Below are 21,012 nucleotides of genomic sequence, written 5' to 3'. Positions count from 1 at the left end.
CTCAGACACGAAGCATACTTGAGAACCACTATGGGAGCGTCCATAAATTACGTCACGCTTTAAGGGGGGAGGGGGGGTTCAGCAAAGTGTGACGACTCATACAAAAATTCCAGAGGTCCCATACAAAAAGTGTGACATAGGGGGGAGGGGGGGTTGAAAATGACCAATTTTTGCGTGACGTAATTTATGGACGTTCCCTATCCAGCATTGCACGACAAGGGACTAACTCACCATCGGCACTCTCAAGATTAACGACAGCAGTCAACAGCATCACAGTCTTCGTGGTATTCGAATGGTTGCAGGAACACGAGGGGTTGGCGTTTGGTGACGGAACGGATTTTGGAACTGCACCTGCTTCGGTAGCTACCTTGGCGGAACTCTTCTCTGGAGGGGTTTCGGACTCAGAGGATTTCGAAGGAATGTCTTCGTGCAGAAGAGAATGGTGTCGTTTGTGACATACCGAACAATTGCGCTTGGAGGAACAATCTTTGGCACAGTGGCCAGATCGGAGGCAGTTGAAACAAATTCTCAGCTGCTTCACTTTAGCAATGCGCTCTGGCGTAGGCATTGCAGTAAAATTTGGACACTCAAAATGCCGGTGATTTTCACCGCAAACTTTACATTGACTTTCTGAATTAGAGGAAGTAACAGTATGCGCTTTTTGATTCACAAGTTTCGAATGTTTGGAAGGAGGCTCTTTCGCCGCAATGGGATGGCGGGAATTCTGATAACGCTCTAGGATTTGGCACTCACCTTTCAAAAACTGCAACGTATCCTTGTAATCGGGCAACTCACCGTGTTTCTGCCGCCGTTCCCACAGCTGCAGAGAGTGATCGTCCAGACGGGATGTCAACAGCTTCGTGATGATGATTCCGGATAGCTCGTCCACCGCCAGGCCCTGGTACTCCAGCCCAGCGACATGACGCTCACAGGATTTCGTCAGCTCCAACAAGTCCTTGAAGTTGCCCTTCGCTACTGGTTTCAACTGCATCAAACCGTCGATGTGGGTGTCGACGATCACGCGCTTGTTCTCAAACTGCTCGCACAACTGCTTCCACACTTCGGCAAAGTTGTTGTCTCGGATCATTTTTGCGTTGATGAGACCCGCTGCGTCACCCACCAAGGCCTTATCCAAGTGGTGCAGTTTCATAGCACTCGACTCACCACTACTTACGACCAGGTCCTCGAACATTGCCTTGAATTTGGGCCAATTTTCCACACATCCATCGAACGATGGTATCGGTGCCCTCAGAGGATGATGCTGCACCACCACCTGGGTTGCTCCACCAGCAACGGTTGTCGCCGGCGACGGCTTGGAGAAATATTCCGTCAAGCGCTCCAGACGATCGAGCGCTTCCGTGTGCAAGGCATCAAACTCGTCGAGCTTCTCGTCCTGCTCGTCCATTTTGGCCGGTGGAATCAAGGCAATCACTTCATGGTGGGCTTCGTTGTACTCGGCGTAGTGGATCTCCAGCTTCTTACCGTACACTTTTAGCATTGATGCACTTATTAGCGTTGGGTCGTCTTCGGCGTTCTCAAAGCAGTGGTTCATTTTCGTCACTTTTCCTTTTATTTGACCGCGCTGGTGGATGAGCAGCTGCAGGTGCTCGGGATCCACTGCGGTCTTCTTCGGGGTGCGGTCGATTCCCATTTTCGACACACTTCACTGTTCAGTGTTCACTTTTTCACAGTACACTTTCGCACTAATGTTTTTACTCACTTATTGTCCAGTATTTCGATTTACTTTCTCACTATTCACTGACTACTAGCTTTCTCCAACATCCTCCAAGGCTCAGCGTCCCACGCACGACGTGGCTCAAATCCGGTTCGAAGGACCAATGTCGGGGCCGTGCCAGGCTCCGGGGAACGATCGACGCGATGGGCTTTCACGCTCTCTTGCGACATGACGAAACACGTCCTGACACGTCAGGAAAGGAAAGGGTGTCGCTTAAGCGGAAGCCGGAGGAAGGGACGAGTGTTGTTCTCGGGAACTTGTGGCGGATCGGACAACTCTTCTTGCCCTGAAAAGGGCGGATTGGGTTCCACAAGTCCGTCGAAGCAACCAACTCGGTCGATGGTGGACTGTAACACCGCTGCTGCAACTCTCCTCGTCGGGTGGACCGCTGCTCTCGGAGGACGTCAAAGGAAAGCTAGACACTTTTACTTAACTACACATAATTTATTGCTCTTCGATCTTAACGCGAGGAAATTCAAAAACAGACTGATGATGACACCGCTACCTGTGTCAGTTTTATACTGTTAAAATCGCTCCTTCTTCATCTTCTTCTTCCGTCGGTCGCCGGCTCGCTCGGTCGTCGCACGCCAGATGGGCGGGACCAACGGTGCGACATTGTGTGCTAATGTCGTCGCTCTCGCTGGCTTGCTGCTGTCAGTCGCCGTTCACGTTCGGGCGTGAACAGAACGAGAACGTCATTTTGTGCCGTTCCAGATTTATCGGTAAGTTACGCATTTTAGCTCCGTATTCTCAACGCGCCTCAGTCTACCTATCATTTGGCGAGTGAAAATTTTGGCATTTGTAGTAAAAATTAACTCGCCATATTGCTTTGGCGGAGTGCGTTTCAGCAGCTTATTTAATGCACCCATAAAATACTGAAAATTAATTTTAGAATTTAGAAAGATACTATTTGCTGAATCATGTCTATATGAATCCGTATTGACAAAGTACAACAATGCTGCACGTGGTACACGGAACCGCCAAACTACCAAAAATTGGATTCTTTTGACGCAATCCTATAGTTTGAGTGAATTGAACTCACCTTTACCTCCAACTAAAAATATCAAGAGTAGGGTAAAAAATATAATTTGGACATGTATATAATTTGGACATGCATGGCGATGTATGCCTTGTTCCGGAGAGCTAATAAAAGTAGATACCTCTCAATATCGATTATTGGATCAAATAGACCCTATTCTGATGACTTAAGTTGAAAATACGCTTAACAATTAAGAATTTACTTCAAAATTATCGAAAATGTAAATTATTTCACTAAAACCCCTCAAATGCACAGGTATGCAAGACGATATACACTTCACAGTCACATACAATATTCGCCCCAAAATCGTTGAATTAATAATTGTAAGAAATTTGAATGCCTTATCACAATGAAAAATGTTCAATGAAGAAGCATTAAGCAGCCAATCTCTTAACATTCATCTAGAACGCTTAAAATAGGTGGTGTCCAAAATACATTACTGGTTTTCTACTGCAAATATATTTTGGTCATCTGACGAACTACATGGGGATACTGTGCGATTGCATACTTGGAGGCGTATTCTGTGGGTCTGGCGATATTTTCTCGATTCTAAAAAAAATTGTAATAGTTATCAAAATAGATGCCTGTTAAGCGTAAAAATGTGATTATTTGTAAGAAAATATTTGTTAATTTATGTTGCTTCCATGATTTAGTAGTATTCATGGCTAAACATTGAGATAACTGCCCTGTCCAAATTATATATACCTGAGGGTGTCCAAAACATATATTCGGTGTCCAAAATGCGATTCTAACAGGCGATTGGAAATTGTGATTTTCTCAGCTTAAAATGATTTCGTTAAGGTTTTTGTCACCTGGAACGCAAAGTACAATCATATTATAAGCGTATTAGTAACTTTGCAAAATAATCAATTGCTTTCTAAGGAAGCTAGGGGACGATTTTTCCAACGTTGTCCTCAGCCTGTCCAAAATACATGAATTACCCTAGGTAAATTCAACCCAAGACCCCCTTCATTCAACCCATATTTGGGTAAATCTACATTTACCCAAAATTGGCTTATTGGCCTCGAGGACCTCCGTTGGATAGACGCATCTCTGTTTATTTACTACAACATCTGTGGGGGAGAGAGGAAAAACAACCTAATTTTGGGTATCTAATCAATTTGATATACTCATTTTAGGGTAAAATCGACCCAAAATAAGGTAGTTTGAATTTTCCGTGTAGGACATAAATAACCAAAAAAGTAGACACTTGGACGTGTATACTTCCCATTTACATCGACAAGAGGCTGTCCATTTATTACGTAACGAAAATTTCTCGTTTTTTGGAAAAAATGTAAACCCATTGTAAAATTTTTCGTGTGAAAGTCCAATATTTTTGTACGTTACGTTAGATTTCTCAAAACCCCATATATTCAAATCTTTCCAGTGGTAGGTACCAGTCGTTCAGTACTGCGAAAATGAGGCAGAATTTTTTTTTATTAGGACAATATCAGATCAGATTTTTTTCTATTTTACCACTTTAATTTTATAAAATTTGGAATATGTCGATAAATTTATGAAAAAAAGGTTACATATTATTTGTACATGATTTCGTTATTTTTGAAACATTTTGGTTTTTTAGAGTGCATTTTATATTTTTCGTGATCACAAAAACATTTTGCCGCACATTTTGGAACTTCTAACTCTCCTGTCAAAATTGTTCGTTATGTTCTAAATAAGTTCCAGGTGCAACATGTTTATAACAATCAGAATCAATGTTTTGGTTGATTTGGTTTGTAAACGGTTGTAACTAAGATTCGTTGAATCAATCAGATTATACTTCAGTTACAAATTGGTTTCGCAAGTTTCGACTAATGATGACGTTTGTTTTCATTTTGCTAGTTGTTATAAAACTGTTACACCTCAGTTTGGCATTAACAACAGGATTTTAATAGGTTTTAATTTTGTTTGTTTCATGAAAACTCAGTTGCAACATGTTTGCAACGATGATCATTTCCATTTTAGTTGCAGGTGCTACTTGGGCTGGACTTCTTTCATGGATTTCTTATGAAATTCTTTCGGGAATTCCTCCTGATATTCTGTCGTGGGTTTCTCCTAAAATTTCTTCAGGGTTTCCTTCTGGAATTTTATTGATGATTTCTCTTAGAATTTCTTCGGAGATTCCTTCTGGATTTCCTTCAGGGATTCCTCATGAATTTCCTCCTGGAATTCCTTCGGTGATTTTTCCTACTATTTCTTAGGGGATTCCTCCTGGATTTCGTTCGGGGATTGCTTCGGAGATTCCTCCTAGACTTCCTATGGGGATTCCTCTTGAAATTCCTCCAGGGTTACCTCTTGAAAATCCTTCGATTATTTCGCTTGGAAATCCTTCGGAGATTCCTCCTAGAATTCCTTCAGGGGTTCCCCCTGGAATTCCTGCTGGGATTTCTCATGTAATTTCTTTGAAGATTTCTGCTGCAATTATCCTCAAGGATATAAAAAATCCTCCAGGAATCCCGTCGGGTATTCTTTCGGAACTTTCTTCAAGATTGCCCCCTGGATTTCCTTTGGGGATTCCTCCTGGAATTCATCGAGGATTCCTTCTGGAATTCTTTCGGGGATTCCTCATGGAATTGCTTTGGTGATTCCTCTTAGAATTTCTTGGGAGATTTCTTTCCTGGAATTTCTTCGAGGATCCCTCATGGAATTCCTCAGGGAATTCCTTATGATTCCTCCTAGATTTCCTTCGAGGTTGTCTTCTGAAAATCCTTAAGTGATTCCTCCTAGAATTCCTTCGAGGTTGTCTTCTGAAAATCCATCAGAGATTTCAACTGGATATTTTTCGTTGATTCCTCCTGGGCATTCTTTCTCGAATTCCCTTGGAATTTTTTGGGGATTCCTGCTGGAATTGCTTTGTGTTTTATAGCTGAAACTCCTTTGGAATCCGTGCTGGATTTTTCCGGGATTTCCTCTTGGAATTCCTGCGGGAATACCTCCTAGAATTATTTCAGGGGTTTGTCATGAAATTCATACTAGGATTCCTCCAGGAACTTCTTCGGGGAATCCTCTTTAAATGACTTCACGGATTCCTCTTAAAATTCCTTCGGGGATTCCTCGTAAAATTTATCCAGGTGTTCCTTATGGAATTCCTTCGAAGATTCTTCCTGGATATTTTTCGATGGCTCCTCCTAGAAATCTTTTAGGGATTTCTTCTCAAATTCCATTGATTTTTTTTAATTCCTTTGGGGATTCTTCCAGGACTTACTTCGTGGATTCCTCCTGAAATTCTTTCGTGGATTCTTCTTGATATTCCGTCGTGGATTCCTCCTGGGGTTTCTTCGGGATTTCCTTCTTGAATTTCTTCGGTGATTTCTCTCACAATTCCTTCGGAAATTCCTCCTGGAATTTGAGGATTCTCCGTAGAGTTCCTTCGGAGATTCCTTTTGATTTTCTTCTCCGGGACTTCCAATGGGGATTCTTCTTGCAATTCCTTCAGGGTTTCCTTTTGAAAAACCTTTGAGGATTCCGCATGGAAATCATTCGGAAATTCTTTCCAGAATTGCTTCGGTGATTCCCCCTGGAATTCCTTCAAGGATGTCTCCTGGAATTCTTTCGTAGATTCTTCCTAGAATTCTTTCGGGGATTCTTTTTAAAATTCCTTTGGGGATTCCTTATGGAATTTCTTCGTGGATTTCCGCTGGATTTCCTTCGGGGATTCCTTGTAAAATTTCTTCGGGGATCCCTTCTGATATCCCGTTGGAGATTTTACCTGGAATTCCTTCGGGATTTCCTCTTGAAATTCTTTTGATGATTCCTCTTCCAATTTCTTCGGAGATTCCTTCTGAAATTGTATCTTCGGGGAATTCTTCTACAATTCATTCGAGGATTCCTCCTAAAATTCCTTCGGGGATTTCTCTTGATATTCCGTCGGGGATTCCTTCTTAAATTCCTTCGGGATACCCTCTTGGAATTCCTTTGGAGATTCTTCTTCGATTTTCTTCGGAGATTCCTCCTGGAGTTCCTTCGGGGATTCCTCCTAGAAATGTTTAGGGGTTTCCTCCTATGGTCCTTCAATCATTTCTTCTGATCCAGAAGTTCTTGATTTCTTTCGTGGATTCCTCCCAGAGTTCCTTCAGGGATTTCTTCTGGAAATTCTTCGGGGGTTTTTCCTAGGGGGTTCTTCGAGAATTCCTCTTGAAATTCCTTCGAGAATTTCTCTTGATATTCCGTAGTTGATTCTTTCTGGAATTCCTTCGGGATACCCTTTTGGAATTCTTTTGGTGATTCCTCTACGAATTTCTTCGGGGATCCCTACCGGAATTCTATTACGCATTTGTAGTGTTCCACTCCCATATGTTATATTGTAATGTGCATTTGTAGTGCTTTATTATATTTTTCGTAACAGTTTCCGTTGACAGGATGCCGAGGTTTCATAAATGTTGTTGGTCCATCAGTCAATCCTGTAATCGTATTTTGTCTGGCGGGTTGTTTTTCGTTCGCAGCATTAGTTGCTTTCATAGCTTGAATTTTGTCTAGGAATTTCTAATCCAAAGGGGGCACCCCGATTCGGGTTTCATCACTAGAGTTCTATAACTTGAAGTCTGTGCCAGGGAAAGGTTTACATCTCTAGTACTTAATCACGGCCCGAAATGGCCTGAATGTTGGCAATCGAAATAGGATTTCGGGCCTCTATTCTGCCAGAGCCCTATAAATGCGCATTAATTCTAGGGAAATATTTACAAATTAAAATAGCACATTTAACACAAAAATAAAACTTGTAATAATTTTTCTGGGAATTCCTCTTAGTACATTTATTTGTTCAACATCATTAAGACAAGACATAATCAACAGTAGTACGCCACAATACTCGGTTTGTGGCTGCCGCTCTCCATCCTCTGTCGCGCCCAATGCTCGCCAAGTCATGCTCCACCTGGTCCGCCCATCGTGCTTCCTCTTAGTATTCCTTCGCGGATTCTTCCCAGAATTCCTACAAGGATTCCTCGTGAAATTCTTTCGGCAGTTCCTCCCAGAATTCTCTCAGGGATTTCTCTTAGAATTCCTTCAGAGATTCGCCCTGGATATTTTTCGTTCATTCCTCCTAAAAATCCTTCTCGGTTTCCTTTAGAAATTCCCGCTAGAATTCCTTCGGGGATTTCTCCTGGAATTCCTGCTTGAATTTATTTGGGGAATCCTTCGGAAATTCTTTCGATGATTCTCTCTGGATTTCCTTCTGAGATTCCTCGAAAATCAGGGATATCTTAAGAAGTTTCTGCAGGGATCTCTCCAAGAGAGATTTTAAACCACTAGAGATTCCTGCAGAAGTTCAGGGTTAAATACAGCAGTTCCTGCAGAGATAAGTCCAGAATTTTCTTCATGGATTCCTCCAGGAGCTTCTTTAAGACTCCTTCTGGAATACCTTCTGAGATTCCTCCCTGAAATCATTCGGGGATTCCTCAGTGTAAATAATGCGACCTTATTATCAAATGTGATAGCTTCTGAAGGTTCAAAGAAAACAAAACAAAAACTGTAGCAATACCGATATTGTATTGCCCCTTATTTGAAATAAAGTAATGCAACATGCACTGCGCTAAGGATGCAGGTAAAAACTGGTCGCAGTGACTTATATACCCAACAAGGAATAAAAAAAAGGATGCAGGTAATGTGGTGCCAGTGACGGACCCGAACCGAAATAAAAAGAGGTATTCATTTAAACGTAATAGTTTATGTCATCAATGGTCATGAAAAAGCTCGGACTAAAAATTCATAACCGTGATGACAACTCTCTCGATGACAACTTCTTTGCTTTGTCAATGTTTACATTATGGTCAAATTTTGCTCACGCCGATTCACGCCGCCGCCGCCGATAGCTGCCACCGGCGTGACGCCGATGACGCCGCTGCCGCCGGCCAAAAATGGCCCTCACGCCGCCGCCGAGAAAAATATAGTCTGCGCAAGGGTCACGGGACATCATCGCAAAAAAATGACAAATTTTGACTTAACGCCAAGAAATTAGCTACTTTCCCGAGGCATTTTCTAAAGTTTTAAGTACTATTTGAAAGGTATGTATATGTAATTATCTTCATTTTGGTGCAAAAAGAATCAAAATAAACTGCTGGAGCACTGAAATATTGTTCAACGAAGTTCAAAAACCGCGGTGTAGAAGTGCGTGGAACGTGTCATATGCTTAGAACGGCAGCATGCTCTTATGAAACACCATCCGCCTCCACGAAATTCATCAAAGCTCATGTGCTCAGTTGTAGCTTCTCAAGCTCAACGCAGCAATGCAGTAGCAATGTGGTGAATATGTGTGATGCGTGGTGAGTTTGAGCCACGAAGCTTTCCTTTGTTTCGGAAAAGTCACTTTTCTACCCAAAATCCACCCCAAGCTCATTCGTTCTTCTGAGAGAGAAAACTCCGCACATTCTTTCGCTCTCGTTTTGCTCACGGCTTTGTTGTTCTCGGGGAACTGTTTGCTTTGGATACCACGCGCCGCTGTGTCATCACCATCATCATCGATTGGGCGGCAGACGACTTTGTAACCGCTGGTGGCGCTGCTGGGGTTAGCTAACCCGACGTCTCCACTAGACAGAAATGTCTTGCCATTTTGCTGGACAGATGTGTCATGACAGAAATGTTATCTCGTTGTTTGCATGGAAAGCAGCGGTGTTGATCATTTCTGTTACGTTTTCTCTTTCTGGCAGCAAAATGGCAAGACATTTCTGTCTAGTGGAGACCTGTGGAGACGTAGGGTAAAGGAAGGAGGTGTACAAGGTGCATCGCATCTAATAATCCTCTAGCTATATTGTCGCGTCGCGGCGAGCGGAGAATCTGCGACTTTCGGAAGAGCGAGAGAGCGAAGCGTGCCAGCCAAGTAATATCGAACCGTCATCATCCGTGTCCAAAGATTGAGTAGCGGAGACCAGCAGAAGCAGTGAGAATCGCGAATTTGTGGTTGGTGGTGTTCAACATCAGTGTTAGAGGCTGTGTGTCGCACAAATCGGTAACCGAGTGTTTTTTGGCAAAAAATCACAGAAAATTAGAACCAAAACAGTTCTATCGTGGGTTGTGTGCTGCTGCGGAGAAGACGGAATTCGGTTCCACGTTTTGGAAACTTCAGTGCTAACTAGATCCGGTGGTGTTCAGTGAATTCCGGTTCACGTCCGATTTTAAAATTTTCTCGAAAAGCCTGTGAGTATCCTTCCTGCGTAAAAGGGGGGTTGAAGAAACGGAGGTGGACGGAAAAATTTCCGCAAAGTCACGTCTAGAGCGTACTCTAGGTTCAATGGGACGTGAAGGAAAAAAAACATCCAAAAACGAGAGAAAAAATCTCCGGCAAGACTTGATTACATCATAAGGCCGTGCCCGGTGAACGTGCGCGTGGTGGCGAAGTGCATCGAAAATAGATATTGGTCACCAGTGTGCCCCACTGATAATACCAGTTCACCCGAAATATGGATTACTCATTCTGTGTTTAACCCCGTTTCGAAATTGAGACACTTCTCTTGTTAACCCACTTCTAGGAAAGCTCTATCCGGTTCAGTGTTTCCATCAACGTCGCATCCGTAAGCTACACGGTTGATGGGATTTCGCATCCTATCTCTCCCTGATCAAATTTACCGTCAAGTGGGGGTCATTTAATCAACAAAGTTGATTATTGCCTAAAACTAAATAAATTTTACACGAATAGTGAGTTTCATGTTATTATATTTATAAAAAAAAACTCATCTCAGGCTCCAACTAATTCTACCTCGAATTTGCAACGTGTGTCTTACAATTTCATCAAGGATTTTGAGCGACTTTCCCTCCAAAGATCCTCCAAAATCCTTCTACGAGCTCCTCTGGAACATACTTTTTTTTTTTCTCAGATTCACAACAGATTATCCAGTTTTTTTAAACAATTTCATCAGGTGCTCCTCAAGGACATTCTACAAAACTCATCCCATGGTCAAAATGAGTTTTTTTCAAACATTTTCCAGGGGTTTTAACGGAAATTCATTCGGGGATATATTGAGGGAACAAAAATTTCTCGGGATTTCTTCTAGAATGTCCTCTAAGGTTCCTTTATCCAAGTTGAAGTTGAAATTCATCCAAGGGTTTAATGGGATTTCATCGTAGATTTTTCCAGTGATTTGAACATGAATTAGCATAGCATAGCATAGCCGACCGTACACATCCTGGGGTGGCTGTCGATAGAGACGTTAAATGCGTCAGAAAAGCTGCCTGGGACTTGACAGACCTTACATTGAACGACCTCTTTGTTCGACACCTGGCCAGGTCCTTACGATCAGCGGGGATGGGGAGGAAATGCTGATTAGATATCTACTCAGAATATGTCCAAGAACTTGGGCCACTTCATAGATATCCGGAGTTGGAATTTGGATGGGATTCGATGGGATGCTTTCCATGACGAAAAAGCGTACTACGAGTTATTTTAAATTAATATTTTACAATTTTCATTTACCTGATTGCCGCTGGAAGAGTAAAAATTAGTAGCAAGTATTGGGATTGTTTAATCTCACCATAAAAACACGGTATCGTTATCCGGGTGCTATTTGACTATTGGAAAAAGCTGAACAACGGCCGTGAGTAACCTGCAGTCCGAGTCCAGTGATTTGAACATGAATTCTCCAAAAAAGATTCTTCAAGAAATAACAGCAAGAATTTCATCGAAGCAGTTTTGCAGGATTCTTTTTAGCAAGTTTTTTTTTCCGGAAGCTTCAGAGTTTCCCAAGAAAGTACTGACGTTCTTCCAGGACTTCTTCAAGGAATTTCTCTAGGAGATTCTCCAAGAGATTATCGAAGCGTTCCTTCGGGAGTTTCTAAAGAAGAATTTCAATGAGTTTCTTCTCTGTTGGAGATCCTTGAAAAAATCTTTCGGATGCTGCAAATTTTCTAAGGCAAGTCAAAAGGTTTCCTCCTTTTACAGGGATTTCCAGTGGTTGTTCCTCAATATTATTTTCTATAATTTTCTCAATAACTTTAGATGTTCTTCAAAGATTTTTTCAGGGAATTTCTTGTTTTTCTCCACGTACTGCAAACAGAGTTTTTGACCGAATTCAACCAATTATTTCTTCAGAAGTGTCTGTAAGAGTTTGAAAAGGGTATTGTAAAATCTTTTTTGGATTTTTTTCACAAAATACTCAAACAATTCTTTTGGTGGTTTTATTTTTAAAATTGCAATACAAACAGACACTACAGTGAGACTGAACGAACACTAATATTAGACAATGGACAACACGAAACATGCAGTGGAGGATTTCTTGTTTGTCGAACAGTATCCCCTTAGCTGGAGCGGAAACCAAACCCTCACTTCGTGGAACTCCCAATATGACTAAACGACTGACGTCACTAACCGCATGTCCACGAAGCCCTCGAGGATTCCCTTCGGAATTTCCTACAAACAGTTCTCTGTAAGGCTTCTTCTAAGCTAAGATCTTTTTTAAATCAGCCCCCAGAAATCCATCTAGAAGAAAAAATCGATCGAGAAACACACGATCAAATAAAAAAAACACCTCCTGAAGGATTTCCCTGAAGGAACTCCAACAGGAATTACCAAAAGAACTCCTTGAGGAACTTTCAAAACAATTTTCCAAGAAACTCCAAAAGAAGAAATTTCTGGTGAAATGTCCAGTGAATCATTTGAAGCAACTTTTCCAAAAACAAAAATCTGAGGAAACCACTGGAAAATTTTCTGAAGGAGCTCCTAGAGAAGTCTCTTAAGCATCTCTTGAGCAACTCCTGAAGCAGAAGAAGAGCTCCCTCAGCTCTTGGAGAAATTCATGAAGGAATTTCCAGTGAGATTATTGCAGAGACTTTAGAGAAAGTTTCTGACGGTACTCTGTGGAGGGTTTCTAAATGAATTCCTATAGTTATTTCCCAAGAAACACAAGAGAGAAATTCCAGAAGCAAATCCTATAGAAACTTCAGTTAGGAATCCTTAAGGAATTCCTGCATTAGTTTCTAAAAAAGCTCATGGAAAAATTACTGGACAACAGCGTTCGGAATGCTCACTCATTCTCACGAAAGAAGAAAGAAATTTTGCACCTCCTATCACAAACAAGTCTTTAATTTAATATTAGTCTTTTATTTTATTTGTATAAACTTTAGTTGAAAGTGGCTCCCTTAAAAGGAACAATCGGTTCCACTGGGATGTCACACCCAACACTATCAATACCGTTTCCTTGCTATTAAAAAAAATGGAATTCTCCCTCACGCCAGTTTTCGGCGAAAATCTGGTTTGCGAAGCTCCCTTATGAAGAGGTGAACGAAAAAAAACATTTTCAATCACTCCCAGAGCTGCGAGATTTTCGATTGCTCGATCATGTTGTCTTTTCTTGACTCCTATGACGACAACGATGGTAGCTTTTATGGAGCAAATTTAGTCCCTCTTCTGTGTAGTTAGCGCGGTAGTGTGGTTAGAGTGCGCGTGTCGCGTTTGATGTTAGTCATGTTCCAGGTTCGAATCCCGTGGTGACCACAATTTTGTTAATTTACTTTGAAAATCTTCTCGTGAGAATTTGGTGAGTGAAAATTTGGCTGATCGAAAAAGAATTGTCCGCTGGTTGAAGTGATTTTCAGTGATCATTACCCAGTCAACACATGATCGCATATGATGTTGAATAGGATGCAAAAGTGGAGGCGATATACGCACACTTTACACGCGGTTAAATGGCAGCATGTACGCATATGGCCTCCACTTTAGCATCCTATTCAACATCATATAAGACTTTGTGTTTGCTGGGTAGAGTGGGTCATCGTTTATATGGAAAAATGAAAAATTCAATGATATCCCATCAGATCAAAGCATTTTTGATTCCATTTTAGGACCCAAATAAGTGTGCTCAATTTGGGCTCGATCGGTGATGTCTACGTTTTGCGCATCGCGTTTGAATTTTGTATGGGGTTTTACATGGATAAACATACATTTTTGCATTTCTCTCATAACAAGCTCGAATTTTTCTAAAACCATGTAACCGATAAAGTGAAAACATAGCCTAGAGTGTCCTTAAAAACTTTGTTGAAGACCGCGAAGTGATCTGATGCTTATGAAAAAAGTTATAGTGTTGGAATTGCTTGGCAAAATAGCATGATTTTGTTTCTATTGTTATTCCTTTACATGTTAAAACTAAACACATGCATGCGGTTCGAAGGTAATAACTAGGGACAATGGAAATTCGCGGTAAAACTTCTTAAATTTTGCGGGTCAATATTGTGAATTTCGCGGCGATTTCGCGGATCCATATTTTTGACCGTTTCGTTGAAGAAAACACAAATTTTGCATGCGAAATGTATAATTTACTTAGATTTTGTGAGGCGTATTCATAAATTCACAGAAAAAGTAACAAAATTGACAAAAAAAGAAAACAAACAGATGTGAAATGGTTTGAACTTTTATTATGTCAGACTCGGAATCGTAGATTACTTTACACTGTTGAAAGTTATCAGCTAATTTATGTTTTAAAATTTAAAATTGGTGGAATTTTGAGATTAATTTCAAAAATTTTATCTGATTTCGCGACATTTCGCGGGTTTTCTCAAATTTCGCAACCATTGCCCAATTTCGCGGAATTCGCGGCTTCCGCGAAATCGCGAATTTACATTGTCCCTAGTAATAACTATTTTCACAAGCATAGGATCGCTTTGCGGTCTTCAACAAAGTTTTTCAGTACATCCTAGGCTATCATTTTACAGTATCGCTTAAAAAGTTTCAGACAAACTTATGACAAAAATGCAAAAAAAGTATGTTTTCCCATACAAAATCCCATATAAATTTCAATTGCAATGCGCAAAGTGTAAACGCAACCGATCGTGCTCAAATTTTGCACAGATACTCAGGACCGAAACGGAATCAAAAGAGCTTTGATCTTTTAAAACGGTTCCTATGACCCACACTAGTGATCATTTGTCGTTACTCTCCAGAAAAGAAGTTTGAGCGAAAAGTGTTCCTCATGCAAAAAAGTGAAAATAAACTCTCCCGCTAGCGTGAGAATATCGTATTTCGTATCACTGAAACGAAAATTACGAACCCTGCTGGAGAAACTTCTAGAGCCCAAGTAACAATTCCATTGCTGATTGGTTTTGTTTGATTTTTATTAGGGTTTCATTACAGCAATAATTAAAACTCACAGTTTTATGACTGCTTTTATTAAAACCATTGATGAAGTGTTTTATAGTATACTTGAAGATATCCATAAAGCCAAATTTTAAGAGTAAACAAAACTCTCCGATATGTAAACTTTCTGGCATTCATTATTACCACAATAAAACTGTTCAATCTCTCAACAGATGGCGATCCGTTCGATTAGTAGCGACATCTGTTGGTGGAAAAGCCGTAACTATGACACTGCTAGGTTTATTGCGGTCATCATAAAAGTAAACTTGCTTTCGTTTTATTTTCGCTAATTATGGGCGTCGCCATATCGAAGAATCAGATACGTGATTAGAAAATAGTTAATGTTGCTCAAATTACCAACGAATTGATAGTTTGCCGTCATTTCCATAGCATGCTCACATAAATTAACTCTCTTAGATGAGTTTTCTTGCAATTCGAGATAGTTTTACTAAATTAACGAATTGATTTATTTCATTCCAAGATGATAATATTCACCATTTTCGAAGCGCATTAATTTTATGTTTCTGCAGCCCCAATATTCACGGTAAAATTGAATCCGCATAAGCCTAGCAACAATATAAATACTAAATTATTTCTTTGAAATTATCGTTTTCTATTTGCGAATAATATCTCTTCCTGAACTTTACGTGCCATTGATGAAACTTCTGTTTCTTGAGCTGTCATAATTTTTGTTGAAAAGAAAACAATAACAATCATCATAACCTCTTTTCGAGTATGGAAAATTTTTCAGCTAGGTTTTAAAACAGTTTTATTGCTACTTTTAATACGGTTTGCAAAACCTCTCCGAGAGTGGTCCACTTAGCCGGATGATGCTCTTAAAGAGGTTAACAAGAGGTTTTGATGTATGAATCAGTTTTATTTCTAGTTTAATTAAATTGGCCATGAAAACCTCTTATAGAGACGAACAAAACTTAAAATGTTACTTCCCAATTATGACAGCTCAAGAAACAGAGAAGCTTCGTCAATGGCACGTAAAATTCACGAAGAGATATCATTCGCAAGTAGAAAGCGATCATTTCAAAGTAATAATTTAGTAGTTATATTGTTGCTAGGCTTATGCGCTTTCAATTTTACCGTGAATGTTAGGGTTGCAGAAACATAAAATTAATGCGCTTCGAAAATGGTGATTATTATCATCTTTTAATGAAATAAATCAATTTGTTAATTTAGCAAAACTATCTCAAATTACAAGAAAACTCACCTGGGAGAGTTTATTTATGTAAGCATGCTATGGGAATGACGGCAAACTATCAATTCGTTGCTAATTTGAGCTAAATTAAATATTTTCCATTCACGTATCCGATTCTTCAATATGGCGGCGACCATAATTAGCGAAAATAAAACGAAAGCAAGTTTACTTTTATGATGACCGCAATAAACCTAGCAGTGTCATAGTTTCTGCTTTTCCACCAACAGATGTCGTTACTAATCGAACGGATCGCCATCTGTTGAGAGTTTGAACTGTTTTATTGTGGTAATAATTAGGGACAATGTAAATTCGCGATTTCGCGGAAGCCGCGAATTCCGCGAAATTGGGCAATGGTTGCGAAATTTGAGAAAACCCGCGAAATGTCGCGAAATCAGATAAAATTTTTGAAATTAATCTCAAAATTCCACCAATTTTAAATTTTGAAACATAAATTAGCTGATAACTTTCAACAGTGTAAAGTAATCTACGATTCCGAGTCTGACATAATAAAAGTTCAAACCATTTCACATCTGTTTGTTTTCTTTTTTTGTCAATTTTGTTACTTTTTCTGTGAATTTATGAATACGCCTCACAAAATCTAAGTAAATTATACATTTCGCATGCAAAATTTGTGTTTTCTTCAACGAAACGGTCAAAAATATGGATCCGCGAAATCGCCGCGAAATTCACAATATTGACCCGCAAAATTTAAGAAGTTTTACCGCGAATTTCCATTGTCCCTAGTAATAATGAATGCTAAAAGGTTTACATATCGGAGAGTTTTGTTTACTCTTAAAATCTGGCATTATTTATAATTTCAAGTATACTATAAACATTTCATCAATGGTTTTCATAAAAGTAGTTATAAAACTGTGAGTTTTAATTATTGCTGTAAAAAAAACCGTAATAAAAATCAAACAAAACCAATCAGCAATAGAATTGTTACTTGGGTTGGGAGGCGCGTCAAAGGAACTCTTGTAAGAATATCTTCAGGAACTCCCGCACACATTCTTGCAAATCAACTTCAGAAATTCGCAACTCCTGCAACTATTCAGGGGTTCCTGAGAAAGTTCTTTCAGCAAATGCTCTTGGAGGTGGCTTAGAAGTTCCAGTTCCTCCAGAAATTCTTCCACGAGTTGCTCCAATAGTTCCCAAAGTTTTTCCGAAAATTGCCCAAAATTAGAATGATTCCTTAAGGAAGTGTTGCTGCAGTTCCTAAAAGCACAGAAACCAGATGTTCCTCTTTGCTTTGTCCCTCGTGTAAAACTTTATGAAATTAATATCAGAGTATGTCGGCGTCACTTGTTGTCATTTTTGTTAATTTGGTTTGCCGTTTTCTCATTTTAGTGCTCTTGTCGCTTTGTGCGATTGTGTATTTTAACGATGAACACTGCTGTCGTGTATTTAAATCGCGTTATTCTTTGAGTAGAAGAAGGGACTCCTGCTGATTTTTGCAGAAACTTCTCGAAAGATTCCTGGTGAAGCTCCTGCAGGATTTGCTAAAGGACATCCGCGAGAAATACTTTGATGAGAAATTCTTGGAGTTATTTGCAGAGGAGTTAAGGAATTGAGCGGCTACCTTCTTTTTTGAAGCAATTCCCAGCGGAATACTTGAAAGAACTCCTAGATATACCATTTAAGGAATTTGCGCAGGATGAAAATAAATTTTCCAATTGGAACAGAGCCCAAATGCGTTATAGCTGAAATTTGTTTTAGTTAGTAGATATAACACAGGCAAACCGACGTAATTCTTTGAGGAAATTCATTTAAAAGTGTTGCCCGATGGCTTTTTCGTGAACACACTGCCACCAGTTAGTAGAACCGCGCGAGACACAGCCGGCTATCATAGATTTTAATTTGACATTTGCCTAACACGCACACTACTACACAACTCTCCTGTAAATAGGCCTTTTCAGCTGACAGGTCCGTGTATGCCACTGTTTACAACCGCCGAACAAAGGCGCAAACGCTAAACTTCATAGGAGCAATGAGAGTCTAATGAAGGTGTGGAAGAGACACTTCGTGTGCGTGAGATCCGTGTTTGATGCAAACCATGTCACTACTACAAGCAAAGCGAGCTCCCATAAGAACGCGTGTCAAATAGTGACGTCACTATTTGTGTTTACATTTTTCTTTGCTTACTAATACATAACCATCTCTTCTTCTTCCCCACCTGTAATATACTCTCATTGTCATAGGAGAACTCTAGATTGAGTTTAAATAAGGGCGAAAGTAACATGAGAGAGTTCTCTTCATCGACTCTCTCTTCTGCAAATTAAAGTGACAAGATGCAAATTAAATCAAACTTTTTTACATTTAGACGCTAGATTGCATCGCAACCTAGCGATTTATGACCAAAAAGTTCAACCATACTTGCATCTTGTCACTTTAATTTGAAGAAGAGAGAGTCGATGAAGAGAACTCTCTCATGTTACTTTCGCCCTTATTTAAACTCAATCTAGAACTGTCAAAGGCCCATAAAATCAGCTGATTTGAGACGTCAAATGAAAAGGCCCATTTCGATTGCATCATTCAGGAACGTGTACACTAGCAAACGTCCAGGCGATCGAACACAGGGCAGCAGGGACGGATGTCCTGGGGCCTGACGCACCCCCCCGCTTGCGAGTCAGCCGCGTAGTTGCCGGCTAAGAATAGGACTACTAACCCCAATTCAAGGTGTCAGGCGACCCGTGCCGAGGAATGAGTGATCGAGGGGGTGAAAAAGATGCTCGATCTTTAACGGAGCCTGTGGGGTACCTGGGCACCCCCCACAGTATGCTGTCCCTTACCGCGTTAATGCAGAGCTCTGGCGTGGTGGACATTATTTCTCGTGCAACTCGTGGGAACAATGAGCAAGAATCAAAAATCAAATATCTTAGGTGGAAGTAGTGGTGCGATCAACCCCTTCGCAAGAAGTGGGTTGATGAGGTCTCCGACAAGGAGAAGCGAGGAGTCAGGTGCTGGTAGCTTACGTAGCTCAAGCGTGGGAGCTCCTGTCCACTCCACGGCAAGCCAGCCGGTGGAGGTCATGGACGGAGCGTGGCTGCTGAGGGCCATAAGCCAAGAAGTTGGTAAAGGACGGCCCGCATTAGAGGTTGCTGAGCACCAGCTTGGCAAAATCATCGACTTTGCGACAACTAAGTCGAATATTAGCAAGGACCTGAAAACGGCCTTGCTTAGACTTAGAGTGTCTGTCGATGAGGCCAAGCAGGAGCACGCGGTGGCGTTGCTGGCTGCTACAGCTGCGGAACCAGCAAAGGAGAATGTGTCGAAGTTTACACAAACAGAGGCCTTCTCCTTCGCAGGTAGTCCGAGGAGTGTGGAAGCGAATGCTCGTGACAAACGTGACAAGCATTCGCAGAAGCGGGCGAGGCAGCCGTCAGGTGAGGAGCTGTCTGGCGGCGCCCGCAAGGCCAGGCGTATAATAACCCCGAAAGCCGGTGGTAACGCTGGAAAGTCGGACCCCAGCCAGGGTTCCCGGAAAGCTGGGAAGGGTGGGCCTGAAAAGGCTGGCCCGTCCCGGAATGAAGGGAATAAGGGGTTGCGACCAATGGTGGGCCCTCAGCAGCCACAGAGCAGGGCGGTCCAAGGAGAAGACCCTCCTTGGACAAAGGTAGAGCGGAAGAAGAAGAAGAAGGTGATTCCGCAGGTAGAAGCGCAGGTCGCCAAGCCAAGGCGTAGGAAGGCAGGTGCCAGGCGCGAAAAAGGTGACGCTATCGTCATCAAGACCGAACAGTCGAAATACTCGGACGTCTTGAAGGCGATGAGGTGCGACGCCAAGCTCGAGGGTCTTGGAGCCGATGTACGCAGTATCAGACGTACTCGTACGGGCGAAATGATCCTGGAGCTTAAGCGCCAGAAGGATCACAAGGGCGCCGCCTACAAGAGGCTGGCAGAAGAGGTCCTTGGTGATGGAGTGGAGGTGAGGGCTCTTACGCATGAGGCGACTCTGAAGGTCAAAGACCTAGACGAGATCACCGAAGCGGAAGAGCTCGTCACGGCACTGCGGCAACAGTGCGATGTTCAGGTGGCCGCCACAGCCGTCAGGCTGCGGAAGGGGCCAGCAGGGACACAGATAGCTCTGGTTCAGCTACCTGTGGCGGATGTTAAAAAATCCGTTAAAGTAGGGAGTATTAAGGTGGGCTGGTGTGTTTGTCACCTGACATTCCACGAGCCACCTGAGGTTTGCTTCAGGTGTCTGGAACCAGGACACAAGTCGTGGGACTGCAAAGGCCCCGACAGGCGCAAACTGTGTAGGCGATGCGGCGCTGAAGGTCATAAGGCCCAAAGCTGCACGAGTCCGCCCATCTGCATGATCTGTACCGGGAAAACCTCGAAAAACAGACATGCGATGGGTGGTCCAGGGTGCCCGGCCTTTAAGAAAGCCGCAGTGAGCAACAAATCACAGTGCAGGTAACGCAGCTGAACCTGAACCACTGTGATGCGGCTCAGCAACTGCTTTGTCAGGCGGTTTCTGAGTGGGAGACGGATATCGCCATCATTTCGGATCCATACCGAGTACCCGCCGGCAACGGCAACTGGGCCTCGGATGGGACCAGGAAAATGGCGGCGATATGGACGACGGGTAAATACCCCGTGCAGGAGTTGGTGTCTACTACCTATGAGGGCTTCGTGGTCGCCAAAGTAAACGGGGTCTTCTTCTGTAGCTGTTATGCGCCTCCGCGGTGGCCGATCGAGCGGTTCACGCAAATGCTGGACCGCTTAACGACCGTGCTAACAGGGCGAAGGCCGGTGGTAATAGCGGGTGACTTTAATGCCTGGGCTGTGGAATGGGGAAGCCGTTTCACGAACCAGCGGGGTCAGATCCTGCTAGAAACACTGGCCATCTTAGATGTCGACTTGGCTAACGTCGGTACCAAGAGTACCTATAGTCGAAACGGAGCGGAGTCAATTATTGACGTGACCTTTTGTAGTCCTGGCCTAACAAGTAGTTCGAACTGGAGAGTAGATGATGG

The 21,012-nt window shown here is 42.0% G+C and overlaps 1 protein-coding gene across 2 annotated transcripts in view; it reads left to right on the top strand.

The window, feature by feature from the left end:
- The first annotated feature begins 9,654 nt into the window (after positions 1-9,654).
- Positions 9,655-21,012, top strand: part of LOC109417874 (arginine kinase 1) — a 130,339-nt gene continuing 118,981 nt past the window's right edge. The window contains exon 1 of one of the 2 annotated variants that reach the window (XM_019692060.3): positions 9,655-9,902. The gene's annotated coding sequence lies outside the window, so the exon portion shown is untranslated. The remainder of the gene's footprint in view (positions 9,903-21,012) is intronic. The other variant, XM_062853498.1, reaches the window with a different exon arrangement.

Source organism: Aedes albopictus, chromosome 2, assembly GCF_035046485.1.
Source record: "Aedes albopictus strain Foshan chromosome 2, AalbF5, whole genome shotgun sequence".
Lineage (NCBI taxonomy): Eukaryota > Metazoa > Arthropoda > Insecta > Diptera > Culicidae > Aedes > Aedes albopictus.
The sequence above is the reverse complement of the archived record's forward strand: the minus strand, read 5'-3'. Positions and strand labels throughout refer to the sequence as shown.